Here is a 12,277-nt window from a genome sequence, read left to right as displayed (position 1 = left end):
GCCCCTGGGATTCTCCAGGCAAGAACACTGGAGTGGGTTGCCATTTCCTTCTCCAATGCATGAAAGTGAAAAGTGAAAGTGAAGTCGCTCAGTCGTGCCCAATCCTCAGCGATGCTATGGACTGCAGCCTTCCAGGCAAGAGTACTAGAGGGGGTTGCCATTGCCTTCTCCACTCAAAGAGGTATAAATAATAAAACTGGGGTTCCCTGGTGGCTCAGACAGTAAAGAATCCACCTGCAATGCAGGAGATCTGGGTTCAATCCCCGAGTTGGGAAGATTCCCTAGAAGATGGCATGGCAACCCACTCCAGTATTCTTGCCTAAAGAATCCCCACAGACAGAGGAGACTGGCAGGCTATAGTCCATAGGATTGCAAAGAATTGGACATGACCAAGTGACTAACCACAGCACAAACAATAAAACTAATTAAGAAAATGATATTATAGGCACTGTAAACATACTACACCGAAGCTAATAAAGGAAGTATGAAAGTATTTATGATATGCTGTGTTCTATCATGACTCAATAGCAGAGTAATGACATAAAAAATGATCCAGTAATCTCAGGCAAACATTTAGCTAATATACTTGCTTCCCTACACAATATAAATCTTTCAATTAGAAAGAGCATATATTTTATAATTTAAAGGACAAAAAGCTAAGTTCAAGATGAATAATGTAAGAAAGACTCCAGAATTTTAAATTTCAAAAATGCAATTTGGTTATTTCATGTACCATAAATCAATGTCCTGTGTAATCAAAAAAGGAAAAATGAAAGTCTGTCTAAATTAATAACAGTTGAACAGTCCATGTATATTAATCTAATCTAACAGGTTTTATTACTCTGCAGAAATTTTCTCAAGACAATATCTCTTATATAAAAGAGAAAGGATGATTGGGAATGATTAAAAAATATAATTGGGGAAAATGTTCATTTCAACTATAAATGAAAACTGGTAATGAATGAGCAATGAATGACCATGAGCTCTGTCATTGCTCAGCAATCATATTTAACAGAAAAATATAGTTCAGATTAAAATATGTTGAAATGGAGCTTGAAAGAAAAAAAAAAAAACACCTAGGTATTTTAATTTCTAATTAGGTGCCTTGAGGCAGTGAGCAGTTTCACTGAAACTAAATTGCCCTTGCTACTTAAAGCCTTATAGCCAGATGACATGGTCTAACAATCCTAACACTTTTACAATTGAACTATGCAGGTTTTTGTATGCTTTAAAATGTTTGAATAAAGTTTTAAAATACAGTGATATAAGCAATAATTATAAAGAATTTCCAAACTATAAAAAACATAGATATTAAAAAATAAAATACTGTTTTGTGTATACAAAGGTAGATATATATGTGGTATATATTTAAAGTCTATAAAAATAATACAAAAAACAAAACACAACTAAAATAGGTAATAAACATTAGGCAAAAGGAAAATATTCACCATATAAAACTGAAATCTTATCTATTAAATCACATAATATATACATCAGTTGTTAGAAGAGGACCTCAAAATGGACTGAATTTCTTAGCCAGTAAGAAACAAATCATATCATATGATTCAAAAACATGTCAAAAGTACACCAGATATTTAGAAGAATTAATAATATGTAAAACACGATCTTTAGTAGAGCAAAGTTTCCCCTACAGCTTATCACAGGGCATGGGCAAACACTGAACAATAACTACAGTGACTATGACACCCTTGAATTAATTAACTATTTATGAATTATTCTGTGCCAGGCAACCTACTGGGTAGTAGACATTTTAAAAAGTAAGTAAAACAACAAAAAAAATCTCCATTCACTAGATTTTTATTTCAACTAGGAATGTCATAAAACAAAATTTAACTCAGTTTGGAAAATGGGTATATTGGGAAAGCACCTGTTTACTACTGGAAGGCACAGCTACCATGATAAGGTTGAGTCTTTTGTTTTCAAAGGTATAAATGTACCTGGTTTAGATTAAATGCATCATGCCAGAACACATTTCAATAGAAGAAAGCTTTCTCTGGTACAGAAGAATGCGGTATCTGTGCAGAGTTTTTTAATGCTCTACTTTAATTAACTCATGTCAGCCATGAAATTGATAGCTGCATAACCTTCAGCCCATCATCCTTGTTTCAGACAGGATAGGCCAGGTTACAATGTAGTAACAAAGTGCCTCCATAACTTGATAACTTAGAACAATAATGACTCATCTAACCCACATTACACATCAGGCATGCTTGGTGTATATACTCTACAATGTGGGTGACTACCACGACACAAAGATGGGGATGGCAATTTATACACTGGCTTTTAAATGCTTCTGTCCTGACAGAACGCATGTCACACATTTCTCTGACCAAAGTAAGTAAATGACGATATCTAACTTCAAGGGAAAAGACAAAATCAATCCTATCCTGAATAGAAAATGGTAATGAAGACCATGCCTCATAAGTTATGTCTACAAGGTCTAGAAGATGCTGAGAATAGTTGTCAAATTCTATTTCCCAAGAAAGGAAGACCTGTAACACCACTAGGGAACAACTAAAATCTTCCTATAAAATTTAAGGAGAAACAAAGCCATGCAAGAGGAGAAAGTGTCCATAAAATCTGACATTTTCTTCATAAATTTGGGGATAATAAATTTCAGTTCAGTTTTTCAGTCATATCTGACTCTTTGTGACCCCATGGACTGCAGCATGCCAGGCTCCCTGTCTATCACCAACTCCCAGAGATTGCTCAAAATCATGTCCATTGAGTCAGTGATGCCATCCAACCATCTCATCCTCTGTTTGTCCCCTTCTCTTCCTGCTTTCAATCTTTCCCAGCATCAGGGTCTTTTCCAATGAGTCAGTTCTTCTCATCAGGTGGCCAAAGTATTGGGGTTTCAGTTTCAACATCAGTCCTTCCAATGAATATTAAGGATTGATTTCTTTTAGGATGGACTGGTTGGGTCCCCTTGCTGTCCAAGGGACTCTCAAGAGTCTTCTCCAACACCACAGTTCAAAAACATCAATTCTGTGGTGCTCAGCTTTCTTTATAGCCCAACTTTTACATCCATACATGACTACTGGAAAAAAACATAGCTTTGACTAGATGGATCTTTGTTGGCAAAGTCAAGTCTTTGCTTTTTAGCATGCTGTCTAGTTTGGTCATAGCTTTTCTTCCAAGGAGCAAGTGTCTTTTAATTTCATGGCTATAATCACCATCTGCAGTGATTTTGGAGCCCAGAAAAATAAAGTCAGCCACTGTTTCCACTGTTTCCCCATCTATCTGCCATGAAGTGATGGGACCAGATGCCATGATCTTAGTTTTCTGAATGTTGAGCTTTAAGCCAACTTTTTCACTCTCCTCTTTCACTTTCATCAAGAGGCTCTTTAGTTCTTCTTTACTTTCTGCCATAAGGGTGGTGTCATCTGCATATCTGATGTCATTGATATTTCTCTCAGCAATCTTGATTCTAGCTTGTACTTCAATCAGCCTGGCATTTCGCATGATGTACTCTACATATAAGTTAAATAAACAGGGTGACAATATACAGCTTTAATGGACTCCTTTCCTGATGTGGAACTACTCTGTTGTACCATGTCTGATTCTAACTGTTGCTTCTTGACCTGCATACAGATTTCTTAGGCGGCAGGTCAGGTGGTCTGGTATTCCCATTTCTTTAAGAATTTTAAGTTTGTTGTGATCCACACAGTCAAAGGCTTTGGCATAGTCAATAAAGCAGATGTAGATGTTTTTCTGGAACTCTTGCTTTTTCGATGATCCAGCAGATGTTGGCAATTTGATCTCTGATTCCTCTGCCTTTTCTAAACCCGCCTTTTCTAAAAAATAATACTATCTGCCTTTTCTAAGTAATAATACTATCTGCCTTTTCTAAATAATAATAATACAATAATAAAGGCCTCAAAGTTCTGAACCATATTATATGGCCATGGTACTTTTAGCCTGTTTGGTTGGTTGGTTGTTTTCATATAGAAAAGTCTCAAGAAAGCATCAGTGGGACTCCCAGCATGGTTACAAAAACAAACTAGTTACAAAATCTATGTCAAGGTAACTAAATAAAGATCTCATTAGATGGGTTTATTAGAGATAATTTGCTTAAAAGTTGTGAAATGTGTACCCCACATGACTGATTTTAATTTGAGAACAGACTTTAAAATCCTTCTTTCTGGCAGTAGTTAGAATGGACAGAAACACCTCAAAAATCAACACAGATGAGGTTTACCTAGTAAGTCAATAAATAACACATCTTTCATTCTTTTCACAAATCCAAGCATGCATGTATGCACAAGCACTAAACACACACACACACGACCCTCGATTAAAGAAAATGCACTTAACACACTTGAAGATATTGGCAAACAGATCTAACATGTAGGTAGAATAATAGCTTGATTGAAAATATAGATTGCAGAGAATAAGTTCAATATTTCAGATTTACTTTCCATGAAAGGGCATGAAGGCATATTTTCATTGAGCATACTAGTCGACTGCACTTTATATGGGAGGATGATTCTTATCTTTGATTAACCTGATAGTTACTCAAGCTGGTGAAGAACATCTTCATCCAAACTGAAGATGAGATGAAAATGAGATGTAGATAAGGTTCAAGCTAAGATTATATTCTCAGTCTAATTTAAACAGCCTCCATTTAGTCCACTATACCCAGGTTAAAACTTGGCATATTCTCTCATTCTGGGAACAGGTATTGTAAACTCATTAATTAAGGTTATATTGACACTTCTATTTTCAACTAAAACATCTGTTAATTTATACAGAGGTTTTCTTGGTTTAAACCAACTTGTCATTACTTCCTCTCAATGAGAGATAATGTGCTTAGGTTTTACAAGTGCTTTAAGTGTGAACTGAAAAGATTAACAGTTCTTGCCAATGGATACGCTCTGTTCATATTTTTACATATTTATCAAGAAGTCACAGAGTCTTAAGTTAATAAATGATCATTCCTCACAACATATCTATAAACAGGATCAGGATTAATGAATTTCCTGGCAGCTTTTGGTTTCAGTTAGCCCAAATTCAACTACAGAAGAATCATATCTGTCCAAAAGATTTGGATTGTGCTAATACAGATCCCAAACAACCACTTCTATCGGTTTAATAAAGCAATTGGTCAGATCCCTAATTTTAAAGTCAGCAGTTCAAGCAAAAAATTTAAAAAAAAAGAAAAAAAAACCTAAAACAAAAACAATGTTTAAATTTTTCATCATCTTTTCTGTTTATTTTACTGTGGTTTATATCTTTAATCAAATCTCTTACTCTACTTACCTGCCTTTTTAACTATGTTCAATGCAATATCATTTATCTTGTCTCTTTATGTATGTATGTGTGTATATATATATATATGTTTTCTTTTTGTTTTCTTTTTTCCCCAATGAGTTTAAATGTATTTTATTTTTAGACAACCTACATGACATGTTTTCTCAAAACCAATGCCTCCGCTCCAAATAAATCAACGTTCAAAACAAATGAAGAGCTCAAGATGACATCAGTCCCATCTGTCTAAGTCCTGGTGTTGTGTGGATGAAAAGCAGTGGCCAGCGAGTTATGACGACAGGTGATTGATCCAAAGTAACTGCCAACTTTGTTAACATTTTTCCATCTCTAAACCATCCTTAAAGAAAATCATATATGGGGTTACACCATCCTCACGGTAGTCCAGCAGAGCAACCATGCCACCTGGATTCATGTCTTCACAGGTAAAGAACTGATAGTTTTTGAAATTAGCAAGGATGTGCTTGATTTGTCCTGCAGCCCCTGTCAAAAGGTTTTACTCTTTCTGGTCTCTGTTCTTCAAGTTTCCCTTTGATTGACTTCATGTAATCTTTGATGTACTTCTTGTAGGCTTCTTTTGTGAAGCTGGTTTCCTGCAAGTGATGGTTCATGACAATATCGACACCAGTGATTACTGTCCTTTCGGTACCTTAGCCCTCCAGGCCTTCCGCGGAGGCATTTCCACCAATGAGCGAGTCATAGATGTTACCCTCTGCCCTACTGACTATCTTCCCCTCCACCTCCAGACACGGCCTGTCCGCGACCTCCTGGATCTTGTAGATGTTGGAGAACATCTCGTCATGGCTAGTGAGGTACCGGTAGATGATCATGATGGTGACTGGAGGGAGGCGACAGCGGCGCTGGCTTAGCAGAAGCCCAGAGCTCAGAGCGAGCGCAGTGTGGCCAGAACGGTGCTCGGGGGGAGCGGGGAGCGGGCGGAAAAGGCCGACTCTGTCTCTCCCCGACCTCATATCTCTTACGTGTTTTCTTACAAACTTGCCTGATTTTCCTATTACCTTTCTTATCCTGGACAATTGCGATCAATTCCCAGCATGCTTTTTCATCTTGACTGTCACCTCCTCTCTGACGTTCTCTCTTAACCTCACGCTGGATTCTAACTTCCAATGATATTCCTAAATACCATTTGAGAAATTTTCTCTTGCTGGGCTGAAGTTGTATAACTGTTCATTATTTTTTCTAACCGGACTCTTGAAAAACTAACCTCTTGAAAAATTAATGGAACTTGCAAGGAAAGTATGTTTAATAGCCCACTCTTAATGAGGTATTAGCAGTCTAGCTATCAGATTTTAAAAGCCTTTATATTCTGTCTGCTCTTTAATTGAGAGATATAATATCTGTACCAATAAAAGAAATTTCCTCTGCTACTTGTGTGCTGTTTCATGCAGCTAGTTTGTGCTGATGCTACTCATTCATTCCTATTCAACTATCTTCATTTCTTAAACTTCCCTCCCTAGTCTGAAGAAGCAAGCACCCAGAAATTTAGCAGGAATTTCAGGATCGGTTCCTGAAGGAATACAATGTCCCCTTAGAGACAGTGTCCCCAAAATTACAAAATGTCTACATAGAGACTCTGCATTCTCAGGACTGGCATTTTGAAACAAAAGATCAGATAAGTTCCTAAAAGTCAAGGAGTACTGGGTAGGAGTTGAGTATAACTTAGACCAGCAGAATCTCACCAGATGAAAACCTTTCAACAAAGGGAAATGAAAGGCATCTTAAAAGACTCTCTTACACACTTCTAGACTTGAGAAAAAGTGAGGACTAGAAATCTTGTTTGGGTCAGGGTGAGAAGTTCTAGCGGTTAATGAAGGAAGGATAGGAAATGAATTTGCTTATGTTTGAGCAATAATTAAGTTGACTTGTAAAGGATGATTGGAGGTAGATGAGGAGGCAAATCTTGACACTTCAGAGGTACTGAGATCTGGCTGTCTATGTGTTCCTCAAACTCTGTGCTTAGCCCCTGAGATACACAGCCAGTACTACCTAAAACGGGACCCCAACATACTCTGTAGGAGAAGGCACTGGCACCCCACTCCAGTACTCTTGCCTGGAAAATCCCATGGCCGGAGGAGCCTGGCAGACTGCAGTCCATGGGGTCACTAAGAGTCGGACAGGACTGAGCGACTTCACTTTCACTTTTCACTTTCATGCATTGGAAAAGGAAATGGCAACCCACTCCAGTGTTCTTGCCTGGAGAATCCCAGGGACGGGGGAGTATGGTGGCTGCTGTCTATGGGGTCGCACAGAGTCGGACACGACTGACGTGACACAGCAGCAGAAGCAACATACTGTTGGATTTTTCATTTCTATCCATGTTATGGTCCTTATGCTGAGGAGCTCCAATCCTCCAGGTATTTTATCTCATTATTGATGTTTTTCTTTTCTCTTTCCAAAGCCTTGATACTTAGTCGTACCATTCCAGTTATAACTTTCTTGACCACAGTTTGGATTTCCAGTTTACTGTCTAAACAATAGAACTCAGGGGAATTCTCCTGGGAACTAGCTTTGCTTCAGGAACCCTGGTAATCAAGTCCATAGCTATGTTTCTTTGTTGGTGTTGCTGTTTCTTTCTTTTGATTGTTTTCCTTTCTTAACAGATTGAAATGTTATTGAAATGCAAAAGTTAAGTAAACTGAGGTCCTTATTTGCTAAAATCTATTGACTCCCCACCAGTTTTAAAATCTACAGAAGGCAATAAGTGAGAGATAAGGTAAATTAATTTGTGACAGATCAGGGGTACTAATGTGTTTGCTTCTGACACCAAATCCCCTTTTTTTCTTTTTTTCTTTCCCCTATGCTACTCTCTTTTACCATGCTTATCATGTAGGATCATTAGAATTTGAATTCAAAGACACCTTCATCTAAAATATAATTGTCAACACACATTTTTGTTCCAGGCTATTGCTATACTCCTCAAATTAGTCTTTGTTACATTTCTTACTTAATATAATCTAAATATTTTTGGATTACCCATGTGTCTACCATTTGCTGTGTGCATTCGCCTATTTTCCTCTAGGTTTTCTTCTTCCTTTAAATGTGGGCCTGTGAAAGGTAATTTTATTGACTATAGATATATAAGTTGATAATTATGTCCCATCATCACATTGCAGATATTATTCTGAATTCTTCAAGCCTCCATGATTGCCACTGAAAAGCCATTTACCGTTGTGGGTCATGACTCATTTCATTACGTTTTTTTTTTTTTTTAAATTTTCCCTAGACTTTCTCTCTGTTGCATTACTTGTGTTTAGATGTATATCTATCCCTACCAATCTAATACATGTCTCATTTTGCTTCTTCACATTGTGAATGTGAATGCATTTTTATTATGATATATTATCAGCTACAAACTCTTCAAATATTGCTTTTCCCCAAATTCAAAATATTCTCCAGTAAAAATTTTATTCAGCCTAATTTGGAATCTCTCATTTAATTGTTGTACATTAAAGAATTCTCAATTTCTTAAGTTTCTTAAACACACTGACATATTTGTATATTTTGTGCCTATAAATATAGATCCACACATTTTATATTTATATGTGCTGCTGCATTCTGAATTGCTCTCAAGTTTATTTTCTGAGACTATGATTCTTGCTACACAGGTATAATGCGTGGCTTGGCACAACTATTGAGTTGTTATGTTAATCATTCTCCTTTTATAATGTGTTTGCCTTCTCTTGTTTTTTTTATATTAGATTTTCTTTTTATCATAGTATATTTTTCTTCCATTATATATTTTATAACAGTTTTACTGAGATATAATTCACATACCTTAAATAGTGAAGTGAAAGTGAAGTCGCACATAACTTAGCACTCTCCTTTTAAAGTGTACAATACTGTACACTTTTACAGTAAATACAGTACATTTACAGTTAGGCAATAATTCTCAGTAAGTTTAGAATACTTCTATTACTCCAAAAAGAAACCTTATATTCATTAGCAATAATGCTAGCAAGAAAGAGAATAGCTAGATAATCTTGCCAAATACCATTTAACCATAAATGTAAGGGTTTATTTCTGGACCCTATTCTGTTCTGTTGATCTCTGTCAATATGTTTACCCCTTTGCGGGTACTGCATGGCTTTGATTACTGCCCTTTTATATTGTCTTGAAATTGGGAAATGTAAGTCTTTCAAATTTCAGGTTTGTTCTTTTTTTTTTTTTTCCAAGATCTTTTGGCTACTGTAGTTCCATTGCATTTCCATATAAATTTTAGGGAAAGCATGTCTATATCCTCCCAAAAGTTAAGCAATAATTTGATAGGTATTGGGTAGAAATAAACTTGGGGAGTATTGCTCCCTTGACAATAAATTGAATATTCAAAAGTACAAGTATTCTTTGAATCTATAAATATGCAATGCCATTCCATTTATATACTATTTCCCTCATTTCTTTCAATAATGTTTTTAGTTTTCAGCATATGGGTCTTTCACTTCTGTTAAATGTATTTCCTATTCATATTCTTTAAATACTTTTGGTGCAATGGTAAATGGAATTGTTTTTCTAATTTCAGTTTTGTAATTATTCATTGCTAGTGTAGAGAAATACAACTGAAATTTGATAATGTCCTTGTATCTACTTTGCTCACACATTAGTTTTAATAATTATTTATACGGAACTTAGGATTTTTAAAATACCATGTCATCTGCAAATAGATATAGTTTTATTTCTTATCATCAAATTGAATGTCTTTTATTTCATTTTACTGTCCAGTTATCCATACTAGAACCCCCTGTGCAATGTTGAAGGAGTAGAAACAGACAACATTGTTATTCCTGATATTAAGGGGGAACCATCATCGTTTTGTTGTCTTCTTTTGTGTAATTATCAAAATCAACATCAACACTTTCTTTTTAGTAGTGAATAGTACTCTACTGCCTGGATATACTACAGTTTATTTACACATGACCTACTTAAGGATATTGTGGTTTCCTCCAAGTTTTGGCAATTATTAGTGAAGCTGCTATAAACATCTATGTGTAGTGTTCTGTGTGTGTGTGTGTGTGTGTGTGTGTGTGTGTGTGTGTGTAAACATACATTTTCAACTTTGAATAAATGCCAAGGTACAAAACTGTCAGAGCATATGGTAAGAATATGTTCAGTTTTGTAAGAAACTGCTGAAATGTCTTCCAAAGTGGCTATGCCTGCCTTGTATCCCTACCAACAATGAAGGAGTTTCTGTTGCTCCACATCTTCACCAGCATTTGGGATTGGCAGTATTCTGGATTTTAGCCATTTTAATACATGTATATTGATATCCCATTGCTTTAATTTGCAATTCTCTGATGAAATGTGACATACCTTTCATATGCTAATTTTCCATCTGCACATTCTTTTTTCTTCTTAGGAAAATTATTTTTAATCAAAGGATAATTGCTTTAATATTGTGTTGGTTTCTGCCATACATCAACATGAATCAGCCATAGATATATACATGTATCCCCTCCCTCTTGAACCTCCCTTCCCACCTTCCTACCTCATCTCACCTCTCTAGGTTGTCATAGAGAGGACTGAGCTCCCTGAGAGATACAGCAAATTTCCAATGGCTATCTATTTTACATATGATAATGTATATGTTTCCTTGCTACTCCCTCCATTTGTCTCACCCTCTCCTTCTTCTTCCACTGTGTCCACAACTCTGCTGTCTGTGTCAGTGTCTTCATAACTACCTGACGAATGGGTTCACTTTCTTTGGTGAGGCATTTTTTGAGGTCTTGAGCTCGTTTTATAATCAGGTGCTCATTTTCTTATTGTTAAATTTTATAAGTTTTTATGTTTGCTTTTTTATATTAATAATTGTAGATGATAGTGCTTTATCAGATATGTCTTTTGGGAAGATTTTCACACAGTCTATGGTATCTTCTCCATCTATTGAAACATTTTTTAACAGAATAAATGTTTATAATTTTAATGAAATCTAGTTTACCAATTATTTCTTCCATGGATTGTGTCTTTGGTATTATATCTCAAAACTCATCACCATAACCAAGGTCATCTAGATTTTCTCTTTTTTGTCTTCTTGGAGATCTATATTTTTGTTTTATAATTAGGTCTTGATTCATTTTGAATTAATTTTAGCAAGAGGTGTTAAAGTCTGTGTCTCTGTGAAGATTTTCTTGTTGTTATTCTTGTTTTGTTTTGTGTGCATGTGGCTGTCCAGGTTTTCTAGAATTGTTTGTTGCAAAGATGACCTTTGCTGCATTAAACTGCCTTTGTTCCTTTGTCAAAGATCAATTTACTGTGTTTATGTGGACCTACTTCTGGGCTGTCTGTTCTCTTTCATTGATTTATTTATTTATTCTTCTAATAATACCACCCTATCTTCTCAAAAAGACCCTGTTATTCATTCCGACTAGTTCCTCCAAAATTCACCAAAAATTTACTTCTTTAATTAATATTTGTCAACTTTGAAACTGAACAAGAACAAAAATATTCATCTCATGAGTTCATTCCCTTTCTCTTCTATAGAAAGATCAGTTTGCACATATAACATAGGAAAAAAATCTTTCTATTAGTCAAGAAGACAGAGAACAAAACATTTATCCTACAGATCATTTCAATAGTCCTCTTGATATTCTTTTTAATTTGTTGGTCTAATAGGTATTTTATAATTTCCCTGATGATTCTCTTATAAACTCCCATAACACAGAGACTCTTTAATTTTTCTACTCACCAAGCATCATTTATTATGGTGATAGGAAACATTGCTTCATCTTAGTACTCTCAAATGTTTCCTTCTATTCCTCTTTTTAGTATAAGGCATTTGGAATTAAAGTAATTAATATTCTTGAAGTATTAACTCATACCTTCAGGAGACACATACTATTCTTTGTATCAGCAAGTTTTTTCTACCCCCCCAAAAAAATCATCTTAAAACATTAAACAACAAGCATTTGTAATTTCTAATAATTCTTCAGATGGCCTAGCCAGCTTTTCTGATTTGGGCAAGATTTGATGGTATCAAATT

The 12,277-nt window shown here is 35.6% G+C and overlaps 1 pseudogene; it reads right to left on the bottom strand.

Moving 5' to 3' along the window:
- Positions 1 to 5,432: 5,432 nt before the first annotated feature.
- LOC138434625 (translationally-controlled tumor protein pseudogene) lies at positions 5,433 to 6,134 on the bottom strand (annotated as a pseudogene).
- Between the last annotated feature and the right edge of the window lie 6,143 nt (positions 6,135 to 12,277).

Source organism: Ovis canadensis, chromosome 2, assembly GCF_042477335.2.
Source record: "Ovis canadensis isolate MfBH-ARS-UI-01 breed Bighorn chromosome 2, ARS-UI_OviCan_v2, whole genome shotgun sequence".
In the NCBI taxonomy this organism is placed as follows: domain Eukaryota; kingdom Metazoa; phylum Chordata; class Mammalia; order Artiodactyla; family Bovidae; genus Ovis; species Ovis canadensis.
The sequence above is the reverse complement of the archived record's forward strand: the minus strand, read 5'-3'. Positions and strand labels throughout refer to the sequence as shown.